This window comes from Pan troglodytes, chromosome 9, assembly GCF_028858775.2.
Source record: "Pan troglodytes isolate AG18354 chromosome 9, NHGRI_mPanTro3-v2.0_pri, whole genome shotgun sequence".
NCBI classification, from domain to species: Eukaryota; Metazoa; Chordata; class Mammalia; order Primates; family Hominidae; genus Pan; species Pan troglodytes.
In genome coordinates, this window is record NC_072407.2 from 77,155,309 (window position 1) to 77,172,582 (window position 17,274).

Below are 17,274 nucleotides of genomic sequence, written 5' to 3' on the forward strand. Positions count from 1 at the left end.
GTGCCCGCCATCACACCCAGCTAATTTTTGTATTTTTACTAGAGATGGGGTTTCACCATGTTGGCCAGGCTAATCTCAAACTCCTGACCTCAAGTGATCTGCCCACCTCGGCCTCCAAAAGTGCTGAGATTACAAGCATGAGCCACCACACCTGGTCATAAGCATCCCATCTTGATGGTCATCCAAACTAAAGATGAATCCTTCCAACTGGGCAGGAACATGGACAGTGTTACCACTCCCTGGTTGGAGCAGCTAGTGGTTTTCTTACCCAATCTTTCCAAGCTCCCCAACCCTCCACTGCCTGTGTTGCTGATAAATGAGTACTTGCTAACAAATAAGTGATACTCAATGCCAAAAATATAAGAACTTACAGGAGAAAATTTTAACATTGAATTAAATGCTAACTTCTGAGCTCCTTCAACCCCTTTTGCTTCTCTTTGTCCTATCACCAGATGCTTTTTTCTCTCTGGGTCTGACTCCTACACTCAACTATAGATGCCTCCAGGGAAGCAATTTGTGTCTGGTTCATTCCTGTCTCTAGCACTCAATAAGAATTTTTATGAATGACTGAATGATAAAGTTTTATTCATTACATTATTGACGGATGAAAATTGTGAAGTCGGCCAGGCGTGGTGGCTCACGCATGTAATCCCAGCACTTTGGGAGGCCAAGGTGGGCAGACCACCTGAGGTCAGGAGTTCAAGACCAGCCTGGCCAACGTGGTGAAACCCCACCTCAATTAAAAATACAAAAATTGGGTTGGGGGGAGGGGGGAGGGATAGCTTTAGGAGATATACCTAATGCTAAATGACAAGTTAATGGGTGCAGCACACCAGCATGGCACATGTATACATATGTAACTAACCTGCACATTGTGCACATGTACCCTAATACTTAAAGTATAATAATAATAAGATAAAAAAATAAAAATACAAAAATTAACTGGGTGTAGTGGTGGGTGCCTGTAATCCCAGCTACTCGGGAGGCTGAGGCAGGAGAATCACTTGAACCCAAGAGGCAGAGTTTGCTGTGAGCTGAGATCATGCCACTACACTCTAGCCTGGGCGACAGAGTGAGACTCTGTCTCAAAAAAAAAAAAAAAGGAAAGAAAGAGAAAAACAAAATAAAATAGTGAAGTCTCCAGTTATTCTATAGTACTATTGGGAAAACTTCCTGATCCAGTATTTGAGAACCAGATTGTAGCTGTCTGCTCAACTAAACGAAACCAAATTAGATTGCTATAATTCATTTAAAAATATTTATTGAGTTGTTCTTCTGAGCTACGTGCTGTCATTGGTATCCTGGGAGCTGAATTAGTTGGATCTAGGGATCTAGGGCCCCCAGAACACCCTGGCTCCTGGGGACATGAGATCTTGGTGATGGCTGCTTTGACATCCCTGTTCCTCAGCATGCAGATGAGAGAGTGAACAGGTGTGAGAATGGCATGGCATATACAGGGAGGGAAGGATGTATTAAAGAAGAAAGAAGAAGAAGAAGAAGGAGAATGAGAAGGAGAGGAAGAGGAAGAAGAAGAAGAGGAAGAGGAAGAAGAAGAAGACATGTACCACATTGTCCATGACGTGGAAGTCTAGGGGCAGGTCAGCGCTGTAGGCCACATAGGCTATGGCAATGGATGAATAGTAGGTGCCCACTACCAGGAGGTGGGAGCTGCAGGTTGAGAAGGCTTTGGGGCATCCTTCTTGGGAGTTAATGCGAAGCACCGAGGTCAAGATGTGGGCATAGGAGAGAAGCACCAGGAGAAGGGGGAGGAAGGACACCACCATGGTGATGCAGAAACCCATGAAGGTCTGGGGGTGGTGTCAGAGCAGGAGGCCTGGACCACAGCCAGATGATCACAGAAGCAGTGGTAGATGTGGGCAATACTGTCAAATGCCATCTGGGAGGTCCGTACCACTGCTGGAATGGGCAGGAGGAGGGCAGTGAGCCAGGCACCGGTTGCCAAGACAGCGTTGGTCTGTGAGGTCATGAGGACAGGGTAGTGCAGTGGGTGGCAGATAGCTACATAGCGGTCATAGGCCATGACCACCAGGATGAAGGCTTCTGAGCAGGAGAAGCTGTGGAACAGGTACATCTGCAGGAAGCAGGCAGGGAAGCTGAGGAAGTGGTCCCCAAGCAAGAACAGGGGCAGCATCTTGGGGACGGTGACTGTAGTGGAGAGGATGTCTAGGGCTGAGAGGTTTATCAGGAAGAAGTACACGGGCTTGTGAAGGCTGGCCTCTGCCATCACAACCACCAGGATCAGGGCATTACCCACCAGGATAAGCAGATAGATTAAGAAGAAAATCAAAGCCAGACATGGTGGCTCACACCTGTAATCCCAGAACTTTGGGACGTCAAGGCAGGCAGATCTTTTGAGGCCAGGAGTTCAATACCAGCCTGGCCAACATTGTAAAATCCCATCTGTACTAAAAATATAAAAATTAGCCAGGCGGTAGGTGCCTGTAATCCCAGCTACTCCAGAGGCTGAGGTGGGAGGATTGCTTGAACCCGGGAGGCGGAGTTTGCAGTGAGCAGAGATTGTGCCGTTGCACTCCAGCCTGGGCAACAAGAGCAAAACTCCATCAAAAAAGAAAAAAGAAAGAAAGAGAGAGAGAAAGGAAAGGAAAGGAGAAAGAAGGAAGGAAGGAAGGGAGAAAGGAAGGGAGAAAGAAAAGAAAAGAAAGGAAAAGAAAAAAGAAAGGAAAAGAAAAGAAAAAAGGAAAGAAGAAAGAAAATCACTAAGACGTGGGTTGGGGGAAGAGGGACTCTGGCAGAGAGGGGATGCTGACCAGGCAGAAGACAGGCAAGGAGTCCTCTGATCCATTACAGGCTGTGGCCTCCACAGTGGGTCAGAGCTGGATGTCTGTAGACACACACTGGGAACATCTGGAAACCAGAGCAATCAAGGAAACATTCACTAGAACATGTATCTTTTTCCTTTACAACCATGGATCTCAGTCCCAACACTTTCTTTGTGCCAGGAATTGTATCGCACAATTAAGATTCCCAGAGTGGTGAGATGTCTAACAACAATGGCAGAAAGAGCTGGTCCTGTTTTGTGGGGGAAGAGAGGTGGATACAAACACCTAAGAACTGTCAAAGAGAAGGAGCAACACTTACAAAGAACAGGGGCCACTGTTAGCAGTTTCAGGGGCCCAGAGATCAATCCCACATATGGAAGAAGTTTCTTACCATTAGAATGACCCCATAATGAAGGCTGGGCGCGGTGGCTCATGCCTGTAATCTCAGCACTTTGGGAGGCCAAGGCTGGCAGATCAACTGAGGTCAGGAGTTTAAAACTAGCCTGGGCAACATGGTAAAACCCTGTCTCTACTAAAAATACAAAAATTAGCCAGGCATGGTGGCACATGCCTGTAGTCCCAGCTATTCAGGAGGCTGAGGCAGGAAAATAATTTGAACTCCGGAGGCGGAGGTTGCGGTGAGCTGAGATTGCACCACTGCACTCCAGCCTGGGCAACAGAGTGAGACCCTGTCTCAAAAGAAAAAAAGAAAAAGAAAAAGAAAGAACAACTCCATAATGCAAAAACAGGCTTGATAATTAGTGAAGTCCATGTAACTAGAGGTTGCAAGGCTGAGGTCTTTGTCTGGAATGCTGCAGAGATGTAGTACTTGGATAGCAGCTAGATTAAAAACCTTTAAGTGACCTTCTAACCCTAGATTCATTGCTTCTAAAAATAATAATAATAACATAAATGAATCACATGAACAAGATTGTAGCCAGGCACAGTGGCTCACATCTGTAATCCCAACACTTTTAGAGGCTAAGGCCAGAGGATCGCTTGAGGCCAGGAGTTTGAGACCAGCCAGGCAACATAGAAAGACCCCTTTTCTATAAAAAGTCAAAAAAGTTAGTCAGGCATTGTGACATGCACCTGTAATCATAACTACCCCAGATGTTAAGGTAAGCCTAGGAGTTTGAGGCTGCAGTGAGCCATGATCACACCACTGCACTCCAAGCTGGGCAGCAGAGCAAGATCTTATCTTACAAAAATTAAAAAATAAGATTGCGGTGTTGGTGGGCAAATTTAACCTATTGGAGAGAAAAAAATCGGAGAGGCATCTGCTTGTGTTCAAATGCCAATTAAAAAATCAAGTAGCTCTTTTATTAGTTCAAGTAGCTCCTTTAAGGATGTCTGGTTTTTAGCCCAGTTCCCACTAGCACAGGTGAAGTAATCTTCTAGGTATGGTAATGTTGATGAATACACTTACCAGGTTTTGCCCACTCTAAGCACCAGGATCTTAACTGTAGTCATTTGACATAAGTCCATCCAGTCCAGCTATGCCTGCACGATTCCTGAATGGCGTTCTTTATCTTGGGACCTTGTGAAGACAGCAGAATCACTGGTTGGCAGTGAGTAAAGCTAAACTCTAGAGTGAAAACTATGTCGTTCATTCTAAGGTTCCCTTGATGCTGTGTTCCTCTCAGCCTGGAGGATTGTCAGGGGCCACCAATAAAGACTCCTAGCTCATGAGCTCTAGGGAACTGCTGGGAAAACTTCTTTGGGGATAGCCGGAACAATGGCTTCTGTCATGCTCTGGATTCCATTCCTCTTCTACGCCCCGCTCCATTCTCATCTCACTCTATCTGGGTCGGAATGTTATGCCTGAATCAGTGCCCTTTGTTTCAGTCTCTCCATTTCCATTCACATGAGAATTCCTTTTCTGTGATATCTTTCTCTTTAGCTGCTTCCTTCAAGAAGCACTTCAAAATGCTGTCTGCTTACCCCAGAAATAGCTTCCTCTTCTGTGTGCCTGTACAGGGGCTTGCTCTGTCTCTTTCTAGCCTGGGTGCCCTGGGACCTGTCTTTGTATCCTTTCTCTTTGTCATATCATACAGTGACCAACCATATTGATTTGCCCAGAACTGTCCTGGTTTCAGCACTGAAAGTCCCATGTCCTGTGAAACTCCTCTGTTGGTCACTCTCAGAGGGCAGAGACATTGTATGTGCCTTTGATAGAAGGAGTTATTTCCTGAATGAAACCCAAGTTGAAAATGAATTCACTCCCTATTAAGATAAAGCAGACCTGGGCTGGGTGCGGTGGCTCATGCCTGTAATCCCAACACTTTGGGAGGCTGAGGCAGATGGATCACCTGAGGTCAAGAGTTCAAGACCAGCCGGGCCAACATAGCGAGATCCTGTTTCTATAAGAAATAAAAATAACTTAAAAATACATTTTTTTAAAGCTGATAGGGGAGCTGATCTTGGTCAAGGCTACACAGAGAGCTATTGGCAGAGCCACACCAGAAACCAGATGCCTGCTCCCTGTTCAGGGCTCCCAGGTGTCCTCTGTGGGAGGGTCCCTGAAGCTTGCCTGTCTGGCAGCCCAGACAATACTGGGAGCTATCCATGTTCACATCTGCTTCCCTCACCAGACTAGGCGTTCCCTGGGGCCTGGGATGTGTTCTGACCCCTCTTCTACAAAATCAACATGTCAGTGGGGTCTGGGCACCTGGTTTCCCAGTTTTCCACAGGCAGACTGGACCATGACTGTCCTAACAACCTCAGGGCTTTCTGTCCAGTGCTGCTGCAGAATCAGACAACACTAGGCTCTATAGAGAGCTCCTAGTCCAGCTCCTGTATTGCTGCTGATAGGCAGGGGGAGGCCCAGTGGGAGTTCTGACCCAGCCACAGTCACACAGATGGCAAACCAGCAGCATAGCCTGCCCGCCAGGAATGCTCTAAATCAGAGCACAAAGAGTTTGGCCCAGATCCCTTCTCTTAGAGCCCCTCTCCTAGCGGGATGAGGGTCCCTAACTGCCCACCTCCCCAGACGCTGCCCTCCCAGAGCCTAGCCCCTCCTTGGCTATGGCTGGCTTTGGGCACTTCACTTTCAGCCTTCATGCCCGAGACCTCTGCAGGTCAACCCAGCTCATCTGCCCAACCCAGGCCATGCCAGCTGCTCCTTCCTCTCCCGAAGTCAGTGCTGCCTCAGTGGGAAGAACCAGGTTGGAGCTGAGCCTATTTCCATTAAACTCCCAAGCTCTACCCCTTCCTGGCCTGCTGGGGCCTTGACCCCCAGAGGTTCCCTTTTACTGGGGCCCTGAATAATATTTTCTGGGGACCCCCAGGTGGCTGGTTAGCAGCTACCATGGGCTTTGCTGATAATTAGAACAACAAGATTAATAGTGCTTAGTGGGACACAGAACTTTATGGTCTATGGGGACTTTCCCATGTGTGGAGCAACCATTGGTATCCACATGTGGCAGATGAGGAAACAGGCTCAGAGGTGAAAGGGATTGCCCAAAGTCACACAGCAATCCAAACACAAGGCAGGATAGGAAGTCTCAGATTTCCTAACCCTCACTCCAGCCTCTGCACCAATGACACAAATGAAAAAGTTTGTGAAAATTTTCTGTGTAAATGTAAAAGGCTGTGCTATTGGTTGGTGGGACCCCTCAAGTGTATTGAAGCTGGAGGAACAAGCATGACAGAACAGAGAGCCACTCAGTCTCCCAAATCCTCACTCTCTTGATCTCTCTTGCTCACTCTTGATCGTTCTTAGAGGCTGATATGGTTTGGCTCTGTGTTCCCACCCAAATCTCATCTTGAATTGTACTCCCATAATTCCCACGTTTTGTGGGAGGGACCCAGTGGGAGATAATTGAATCATGGAGGTGGTTTCCCCTCTACTGTTCTCTTGGTAGTGAACAAGTCTCATGAGATCTGATTATTTTATCAGGGGTTTCCACTTTTGCATCTTCCTCATTCTCTCTTTGCCTGCCACCATCCACGTAAGACGAGACTTGCTCTTCCTTGCCTTCTGCCATGATTGTGTGACTTCCCCAGCCAAGTGGAACTGTACGTCCAATAAACCTCTTCCTTTTATAAATTGCCCAGTCTCAGGTATGTCTTTATCAGCATCATGAAAAAGGACTAATACAGTAAATTGGTACCAATAGAGTGTGGCATTGCTGAAAAGATACCCAAAACTGTGGAAGCGACTTTGGAACTGGGTAACCAGGCACAGGTTGGAACAGTTTGGAGGGCTCAGAAGATTGCCCGATCTTGAGTATGTCTGTATCAGCAGTGTGAAAACAGACTAATACAGAGGCCTTATAATTCTAAGCCTGACCTCCTCCAGGGAGCCTTCTGTGACTTCATCTTTCTCCAGGCTCCAGTGCTCTTTCTCTCCTCTGGATTGACCAGGCCTGGCTGCCAATGCTGCCATTTTAAAGATTAAGATAACTGAGGTTCGTTTTTCATTCCACATTGAATAAGGCTGGCTTTGCACTGGGTGCATGGTCACAGGGAATTGACACAGTCTAGTGGGGTAGCCAGCCAAAACCCTGTCCATCATATCCACTGTGATCTGTGCTACCATAGAGCTGAAGGGCCCAGAGGAGGAAACAAAGCGACTTGCATCATGGAAGACATCTCTTAAATGGGTCATAAATTTCAAGCAGATGAATAGAGTGCAGGCCACAAAGGAGGGGGTAAACAAAGTCATGAAGTGTAGAAAAAGCAGGAGGTGTGTTAGAGGGGAGACAGAAGTTGGTTTGGGCTGCAATATAGAAGGAGAGACTGCGAGTCTCCAAAGATGAGGCTAAAGAGGTTGGCAGGGGCCAGAGGGAGGAGAGTCTTGAAGCCAAGAACAACCCTCAGCATGAGGACATTGGAAAGCCAGAACCAGGGCTCAGACAGAGGGCTAAGATAGTCAGCTACATGTTTGAGAAAGCTCATACCCACTGTGGCACGGGGAATGTCTTCGAGTAGGAGAGAGAGACCAGAGGCAGGGCAACCAGCCAGGAAGCTTGGTGGTGAGGAGAGGAATAGAGAGGAGTATTAATGACAATGATAGCAGATGATGGCTGCCCTTTATTGAGAGCTTACTTGTACTAATGGCTGTGCCCTGGTAGTCACATACTTCATTTCATTTAATCCAAGGAGCAATTTCCATTACCCTTGTTTTATGGATGAGGGAGCTCAGAGGGTTAAGTAACTAAGCCTGCTTTGGTCATTCTGCTGGATAAATAGTGAGTTAGTGTAGAGTCCAATCCATCTCCAAAGCCATGCCTCTTAACTATCAAAGCTTAGAGAATCTGGCTGGGCGTGGTGCCTCACGCCTGTAATCCCACTTTGGGAGGCTGAGGCGGGTGGATCACTTGAGGTCAGGAGCTCGAGATCAGCCTGGCCAACATGGTGAAACCCCAACTCTACTAAAAACATAAAAATTAGCCAGGGGTGGTGGCACATGCCTATAATCCCAGCTACTTGGGAGGCTGAGGCAGGAGAATCTCTTGAACCTGGGAGGTAGAGGTTGCAGTAAGCCAAGATCAAGCCACTGCATTCCAGCCCAGGCAACAGAGTGAGGAAAAAAAAAAATTTGGAGAATCTTCAAGAGGTAGAATAGTCAGAATTTGACAACTGATTACGGAAAGGTCCAAGATGATGCCCAGTATTCTGGCTTGGGTGACGAGACAGATGGTGGTGATGTTGACTGATGTCTGGAGCTCAGGAGAGAGAGTGGATGCAGGCAAAGACTTGGGAGGCATATACTTATGATAGTGAACAAGATCACCTAGGGAGAGAGTGTAGTGTGAGAAGGACAGAACCATGGGGGGAAACAACATGAGACTGAGGCAGAACAAGAAATTTCTGTAAAAGATACTGAGAAACAACAGCCAGAGAGCGTGAAGCAAAACCAGGAGAGTGTAATATCACAGAAGCTCCCTAGGGCAGCTGTGGTCAGCAGCATCAAATGTTGCTGATGTGCCCAAGAGGACAAGAATCGGATGAAAAGTGTCTGTGGGGTCCAGTGATGAGGGGATCACTGGTGCCCCAGGTGTGAACAGGCCAGTGGAACAGTGAGCGTGGAAGGTTGGGAGTGAGTAAATGGAGAGAGAATAGATAACATCTTCAAGATGTTTAGCTGAAAAGAGATGTGGATGGTTGGAGGCTGATGAGATGTGTCCTAGGCAGTTCAGGGTTTTATAACAAAATACCTTAAACTGGGTCATTTGTAAACAACAGAAATTTATTGCTCACAGTTCTGGAGGCTGGGAAGTCCAAGATCAAGGTGCCAGTGGATCCAGTGTCTGGTGAGGGCTGCTGTCTGCTTCATAGATGGCACTTTCTAGCTGTGTCCTCACATGGTGGAAGGGACCAACAAGGTCTCTCAGGCCTCTTTTATAAGGAATGTAATCTCATTCAAGAGGGCTTTACCCTTACAAACTAATCACTTCCCAAAGGCCCCACCATTAAACACCATCACCCTAGAGGTTAGGTTTGCTTTATTAAAAAAAAGAAAATTTTTTTTGTAGAGACAGGATCTTGCTATGTTGCCCAGGCTTGTCTTGAACCCCTGGCCTCAAACAATCCTCCTGCCTTAGCCTCCCAAGTAGCTGGGAGCTGAGACCATGCCTGACCTTTTAAATTTTAATTTATTTATTCACTCATGCATTCTTTTTTTTTTTAGATACAGGGTCTCACTCTGTTGCACTGGCTGGAGCGCAGTAGCACCATCATAGCTCACTGCCTCAAACTCCTGGGGTTAAGTGATCTTCCCGCCTCAGCCTCCCATATAGCTGGGATTACAGGCACATGCCACTATGCCCGGCTAGTGCTTTCCATTTCTGTAGAGACAGAGTCTCACTATGCTGCACAGGCTGGTCTTGAACTCTGGGCCTCAAGCAGTTCTCGCACCATGGCCTCCTAAAACGCTGGGGTTACAGGTGTGAGCCACCACACCTGGCCAAGATTTAACATATGGATTTTGAAGGTCACAAACATTCAGACCATAGCAAAAAAGCAGGGGGAATTTTGTTGTACTTTAAAAATTGGAGATATTTTAGCATATTTCCCACAATTCGTGGGTAGGAAGCAGCCAGTAGAGAGTGAGAGGATGAAGAGGATGGTTAATAGAGGAGGAGGAGGAGAGCTTCTGAAGCCAGTGTCTGGGCTCCCAGTGGGAGTGGGAGACAAGAGAGTAGAAAGAGTGCAGTAAAGGTCAGTGTGCAGATTTGGCGCTGCAGGGGGACGGCCTATCCTCACTTAAGACTGGAGTGGTAGGAGAATTTTGTGAAGATATTGAGACTGTAGAAGTGTTTGTTCCCCATTGAACGGGACTGGGAGGCAGTATAGTGGTTAAATGCTCCGATCTTGGTGCCAGACTAATTTGGATTCAAGCCTGGCATTTAGCTCTCTGAGAATCTGTTTTCTCTTCTGCAAAATGGAGGATTGATAATCAGGTATTTCTTTTTGTTTGTTTGTTTGTTTGTTGTTTGTTTTTTGAGATGGAGTCTTGCTCTGTCGCCCAGGCTGGAGTGCAGTAGTGCAATCTCTGCTCACTGCAACCTCCGCCTCCCAGGTTCAAGCAATTCTCTGCCTCAGACTCCTGAGTAGCTGGGATTACAGGCACCTGCCACCACGCCTGGCTTTTTTTTTTTTTTTTTTTTTTTTTTGTATTTTTAGTAGAGACGGGGTTTTGCCATCTTGACCAGGCTGATCTTGAATTCCTGACCTCGTGATCCACTCACCTTGGCCTCCCAAAGTGTTGGCGTGAGCCACCATGCCCGGCCTCATCATCAGGTATTTCTTAAGTGCAAGCTCTGCGCTGGTGTAGTGCAGGTTGAGAAGAGGTAACAGTCACAAGCAGACGTCATAAACATTTCATCCAGGTTGCACAAGCCACTGTCCCTCTCCTGGGACCATGGGGAAGTCCAGACACTCACAGTCCATCCACTGTCTGTCTCCCTCCACAGAAATCGGAGAGGCACGGAAATGTCTTCAGCAGGAGCCCGTGTATTTCAGGAATACTTTTAAGCTAAGAACAAAAAAATAGCCCAACCCTTGAAGTTCCCCCTAAACCAGAGGCTGGCTGCCTGTGCCCTGTCCTGGCGCTGCTCTGCCCTGGAAACACTGGGAACGGTGGAGCTCTGTCTCTCTGTCTGGCCCCTACCGCCCTCACTCCCCCAGGTGTGCGAGGCTCCGACAGACGCGAGAGGCTGGAAAAGGAAAGTGCCAAAGGGAGGTTATAAATATGTCCAGAGAGAACCTGGGCCATCTTACCGACCATGCAGAGGAGGCCATGGAGCTCAGGGTAGGAGAGTCCAGAATGTGTCCCCAATGCTGGGCCTCCGGCATACTCATCACCGCCACCATCCTCGCTGCCACCAGGGGGCAGTGTGGCCCCAGCGCAAGGGCATCAGCTTTGGGGGCCAAACGCACCTGGTCTCAAATCTCAGCTCCACGTACCACCTGTGTGTCCTTGGGCGCGCATGACTTCACTTCTCTCTGCCTCTGTTTCCTCTTTGTGAATGGGGGTAATAATAATGGCAATATTGGCTCGAGTGAGGTTTAGTGAGCTACTCTATGTGAGAGCTCTTTGCAAATCATCAGGTGCCTCAGTGCAATCGCCACCACAGCCACAGAGATTCCACCCGCTGGATGCCTTCCCCTCTGAGGTTTCTCACCCTGCAAAGCCTGAGACTCTTGCACTCAGTTTCTCTTTGGGATTATGCCAGTCCTGTGACAGGTGACCCTGGGTTGCCCCCATTCTTAGTCCAGTGTCTGAGAAGGGGAAGAAAAACTCCATTTGCATTGGAGCATTGGAGCAGCTCAGATGAGTGAACAGGAGGAAGGCTGCAGGCAGAGGAACTGGCTGATGGGAAGCTCCTCGAGTGAATGGCCAGCCTGCTCGATGCTGGTCAGCCAAGGACACGTGGAGAACTAGGATATGACTGTGAGCACGTGTGTATTCTTTCAGGAGGAAGCAGGGAACACTTGGGTGGTGCTGGGAGGGATTGGAGGTCGTCGTTATCAGGTGAAGGATGGATCTGTGCTTATCCAGTGGTAAAAGGCAGGAAGGGCATTTGAGCTGAGGGAACTGTGCATATGCAGGCGCCAGGGATGAAAGTGCAAAAGGTAGGTTATAGGTGTGTGGTGATGAGCAGCAAATGTTAGGCTAAGAAATAGGCTTTGCTCTGAGGAGAATGGCTGGGCACAATAAGATTAGGGTTGGGAGCTGGGCAAGGTGTCTCACACCTGTAATCCCAGCACTTTGGGAGGCCAAGGTGGGAGGATCACTTTAGCCCAGGAGTCTGAGACCAGCCTGGGCAACATAGCAAGACTCTGTCTCTACAAAAATAAAAATAAAAAAAAATCAGCTGTGCATGGTGGTGCATGCCTGTGGTCCCGGCTACTTGGAAAGCTTGAGGTGGGAGGATTGCTTGTTTGAGGCTACAGTGAGCTAGGATGGCACCACTGCACTCCAGCCTGAATGACAGAGAAAGATCCTGTCTAAAAAAAAAGATTAGCGTTTGGAAAGATGGCTCCAGTAGAATGTGGAGGATGGATTAGAACTAGGGAGACGGGAGTCACAGACGATTAAGGAGGCTGTGCAAGGGTTCTACAGGAACAAGGAGTGGGCTTTGAATTTAGGGAGAAGAGGGAGTAAGACAGACAGAGAAATATGAAGGCAGAGTTGCCACACAGGCTGCAGGGATGGGGGCTGACTCTGAAGAGATGGGAGGGGCTCAGAACAGGGACCAGGGAGGGGCAGGTTTCCAGGCAAATGGTGAGCTCTCTGCTGAGCCGGAGCTGGGGTTCAAGCCCCTCCTGTTGTAGGAGGGAAACCTGAGATTTGACAAGGAAAGTAAAATGCCCAGGGTCAGTCAAAGGCAGCAGCTTAGTACTTGGATCATTCTGTATTCAACCTCATGGCTTAGGGACCAGCAGATAATGACTGAGTCCTCAAATTTGCCCTTTGAGACGGTTAAGTGCCATGGTTAGGGGCTTGGACTCTGGGGCCAGATTGTCTAGGTTAAGATCCTGATCTGCCTCTTACCAACTGTGTGACCTTGGCAGGTCTCTCTGTACCTCAGTTTCCTCGTCTGTAAATTGGGGATTATAATAGGTTGTTTGGAGCATTAACTGAGCTGATACAAGTGCTTAGAACAGTGCTTGGCAAATAATGAGTGTTAGTCATGATCATTGCATCCATTTTGAAGAAGAAACTGAGGCTTAGAAAAATGAAGTATCTGCCCCATGCCACACAACTAATGTTGGCCGAGTTCCAGCCTAAGCTACTCCAAAGACTTGACTGGTTTCCTTAAGCTAACTGCTTGCCACCGCTGGCTCTTTCTGGAGGATGGTTGATGTCTTTAACTGAAAAGACTAGAGTCCCCAGCTGAAGGACTCTTAGGAGGAGATTCTGTGGCCCTCTAAGCGTCCTGTCTGGACCCAGCTCTGATTCTGACACCACCATTCAGCTTGTTTGCTGGAGAGATCCACTTGCTCCCCTGGCCAGAGAGCAGGCCAGAAACCAGGATCCATCAGGGAGGCCTGAGGCCTGGTCTCTCCCCTAGTTCCACCTAGGGGACAAAAAAAGACATGCATTTAAATGAGGACAGTGCCACTTGGAAGGTGAGATGATTTTAGACGCGCATGCCAGGAACAGTTGGAGTGAGTGAATCTTGGAAGTGTGTGCACAGAATGTGGGGGGCGGATGATGTGTTGGGAGCATGATGTGAAAAGGAGAGAATCAAGCAAAACGCAAACTGTTGTGCTCTGAATAAGCAACACTGATGGAAGCAAGTTAGCCTGCTCCAGCCCCTCCTGAGAGAGCTGGCACACAGGCAAGTTAGGGTGTCCTACCCTGGTCCAGACACCAGAGAGAATCCACCTTGCCACGTGGTTCTTATGTGAGCCACTGCGGAGGCCCCGCCCAGCTGAGAAGCAGCTGCTTGTGTTCTGCTTCCTGCCTTCCCCATCCCTAGGCTCATAACCCAGCAGCAGAGGAAGTGACTCATCTTCCCAGATGAGATGGGCGGCATGCTTCCCCAGCAGCTCTCAGAAAATCTGCCCGAGCCACAGAAATGAAGCCGGGCAGCGGTAGGCTGTGGGTTTCTAGAGATCACTCCATGCGGTGCTGCTGCACTGACTTTCCAGAGCAGCTTCCTCAAGAGAAGAAAACAATCGTAACATTGCCTGAGTACCTATTACCCACCTGTAAGCACGTGCAAAACACACTCAGTGATTAGTTCCATCCGTCAGATGAGAAAACAGAGGTGGAATGAAGAACACATGAATCTGAGTCTCCGTTTGGAAAGATGAGGGAGGTCTGGAGATGGATGGTGAGGACGGTTGTACAGCAATGTAGATGTACTTCATGCCACTGAATTTTATGTTAACATTTTATGTTATATATACTTTATAGTTTAAAAAAGTACTGCAGGCTGGGCGCTCACGCCTGTAATCCCAGCACTTTGGGAGGCCATGATGGGTGGATCACCAGAGGTCATGAGTTCCAGACCAGCCTGGCCAACATGGTGAAACCTTGTCTCTACTAAAAATACAAAAATTAGCCAGGTGTGGTGGTGCACAGCTGTAGTCCCAGCTACTCAGGAGACTGAAGCAGGAGAATTGCTTGAACCCAGGAGGCAGAGGTTGCAGTGAGCCGAGATCATGCCACTGCACTCCAGCCTGGGTGACAGAGCAAGACTCTGTCTCAAAAAAAAAAAAAACCGCAAACTAAGAATTAAATAACACAGCTACTAAGGGGGGAAGCCAGCAGTCACACCCGAGAAGTCCTACCCCAGCGCCTTCCTTGCTCTAAACACTCCTGTAATGTCTCATCTGCGAGTGAGGATAGTGACCTGCAGAAGATGTGATTGGACAGAGAGACAGGGACCACTCAGTGTCAGGCTAAGAAGGATGGTCTCTCCTGGGGTTACTGAGAGCTGGGTCAGGGTTTTATACAGAAAGGGGCATGGTAGGATTTAAGGGTCAGAAAGTTCCCTCTGGCTTGCAAGAAGATGGGCTGGTGTGAAACTGGAGGTAGGAAAGAGGCCGGGGCATGGCCCAGACAAGAGCAGTGGTGGGCTAGACCAGGACAGGGCTGCAGATTTGAGAGGCTCGTGAAGTGGAATGGACAGGTGGGGAACGCGGGCAGGCAATGACTGCCCTAGCTGGGTTTCTTCTGGCCCACCCAGTTCAGCCTCTGGACAGTGGTCCTTCAAGGTCCCCTCCCTGACTGAAGCCTCAGAGGAAAAGTCAGGGCACAGGCTTCCTCTCCAGCCCCCAGGGGGCAGTGTTGCAAAGTCTTTAGGGAGCAGGGCCCTTCTTCCAAATTATCCACGGCCTGGCAGGGGCTTGCTCCCATCGCGCATTTGCCACCCCCACTCACCCCATCCCCAACTCCCACCCTCGGCATCCCTCCCAGCCTTTGCTGCACCACCCCTCTCCCGTGTCCTCTCTCCAAGAAGACATATTAATAACTGTAATCCCACACTTGACACTTTAGGAAAACAGTGGCACAGCCATTAGCTCATGTGGGCCATGAGCAGAATGAGACTCCAAAAGACAGGGGCAGAGCAGAATGAGACTCTTCCCCCAACCCCCACCACCCCCATCCCCAGCCACCATTAAAATTTTTTTTTTTTTTTTTTTTTTAGAGACAGGGTCTCGCTCTGCTGCCCAGGCTGGAGTACAGTGGTGTGATCATAGCTCACTGCAGCCTCCAACTCCTGGGCTCAAGGGATCCTCCCCACTTCAGCCTCCCCAGTAGCTGGGACCACAGGCATGTGCCACCACACCTGGCTAATTTTTAAATTTTTGGTAGAGACAGGGTCTCACTATGTTTCCCAGGCTTGCATCGAACTCCTGGCCTCAAGTAATCTTCCTGCCTCGGTCTCCCAAAGCACTGGGATTGTAGTCATTAGCCACTGCACCTGCACCCCCCACCCTCCACCATTTTATAATAAGGAAACTGAGGACCAGGCAGGGAATGAGACCTGACCAGCATGTCAGTGGCAGAGCCAGGGCTGGGGGCTGAAGGCCAGCCAGTGCCCAAGCTGGAGCCCTGCAGCACCTGTAGAACAACAGCTGTGAACAGTGGTCCCCCCGCCCACCTGCAGAGTCCCCATTTTGCTCCTGAGCTTCCTCCTACCTCAGAGGGCCTTCCTAGTGATTTATTCTCCTGGGTTGTCAGTGAGATCAGGCTGACCTGGCACGTATGTGTCATGATTTACTTCCTCCTCATCCTCTGCTTCCAGAATTATAAGAGTCATCACCATCACCATCACTGCCGTATTAATAATGGCTCATGTCTGCTCAGCTCTCAGAATTTTGGAAGCACTAATCTATCCATCAGCTCATCCAAGCCATATGACAGCTCTGGGAAGGTGTTTTGCAGACAATGGCACTAAGGATCAGAGAGGGCAAGTGACCAGCCCCAGGTCACTGGGTGAGGCTGGGGGCGGTCTCCCAGGAGGAAGAAGCTGTACCACATACTTAGGAGAAGATCGGGCAAGATAACAGGGTTTAGGACAGTCCTGCCAGGAGGCTTCTTGTGTCAACTAAAACTAAAATCTAAGCCCCTCAATTCACTGAATGGACAACCCACCTCTTGGCCAAGGGGACCCCAGAGAAACCTTTAAAAACTGAGTTCTTGGCCATGAAGGGACAAGAGACACACCTCGTTTATCCTCCTCCCTTTTGTGGCTTAGACACTACACCTGAGCAGCATTAATGTTAAAACAGAGATCATAAGACTGACAGAATGGACTCTTTGTGGCAATAAGATGCCAAACTATAAACATGACCTAGGGTCACGCCAGGCAAGGGTTAAGTCCCACACCCATACACTAAAGAATAAACTATGTTCTCACTGCCACAACATTTCTTTTTTTCTCTAGCACCTAAATAAGCCCTGGTCTTGAGATAAGCAGTGGTAAAACAATTTGCAGCTCCTCCACCGCCAGACACTAACTAACTGATCCCCGTTCCACCAGCCATAACTATAGCTCTGATTGGACTAGAGACTGTTTCAGGAATTTTTTCTGATAAGAGACCACCGACCATGGATGGGTTCTGGCCAGTTTGTAGACACCGCGCTTGAGCCCTTCAAGTCCTTGCTTCACCTTTTGATGTATATATGCATTTGAATGTTAAGTCTCCAACCCAAGGTGAACATGGGTCTTATGAAACATGCATGTTTATTCCATATGCATACATTAGGATCACCTCATGAATATTCATAGCTCCTCCTATAACCTGTTGAATATGTATATTTGGTCAATGCGTTCAGCTTAAATTTCTGTCCAACCCCTCCTCCCTTGAAGTGTCTGTCTCTGGACTCTGCCAAAGACTGAGCTCCCCAGCCCATCAGAATGGCCACCTTGTAGGCTGTAACTCTTCATAAGAAATAAAGTCTCATACCTATAATCCCAGCACTTCAGGGGGCCAAGGTGGGAGGACTGCTTGAGACCAGCCTAGGCAACATAGTGAGACCCTGTCTCTACAAAAACTTACA

The 17,274-nt window shown here is 48.5% G+C and overlaps 1 protein-coding gene and 1 pseudogene across 2 annotated transcripts in view; one reads left to right on the top strand and one right to left on the bottom strand.

The window, feature by feature from the left end:
- SLCO2B1 (solute carrier organic anion transporter family member 2B1) overlaps positions 1 to 17,274 on the top strand; it is a 105,723-nt gene that overhangs the window by 28,892 nt on the left and 59,557 nt on the right. The window lies entirely within an intron of this gene.
- On the bottom strand, positions 1,403 to 2,250 carry LOC107967296 (olfactory receptor 2AT4-like; annotated as a pseudogene).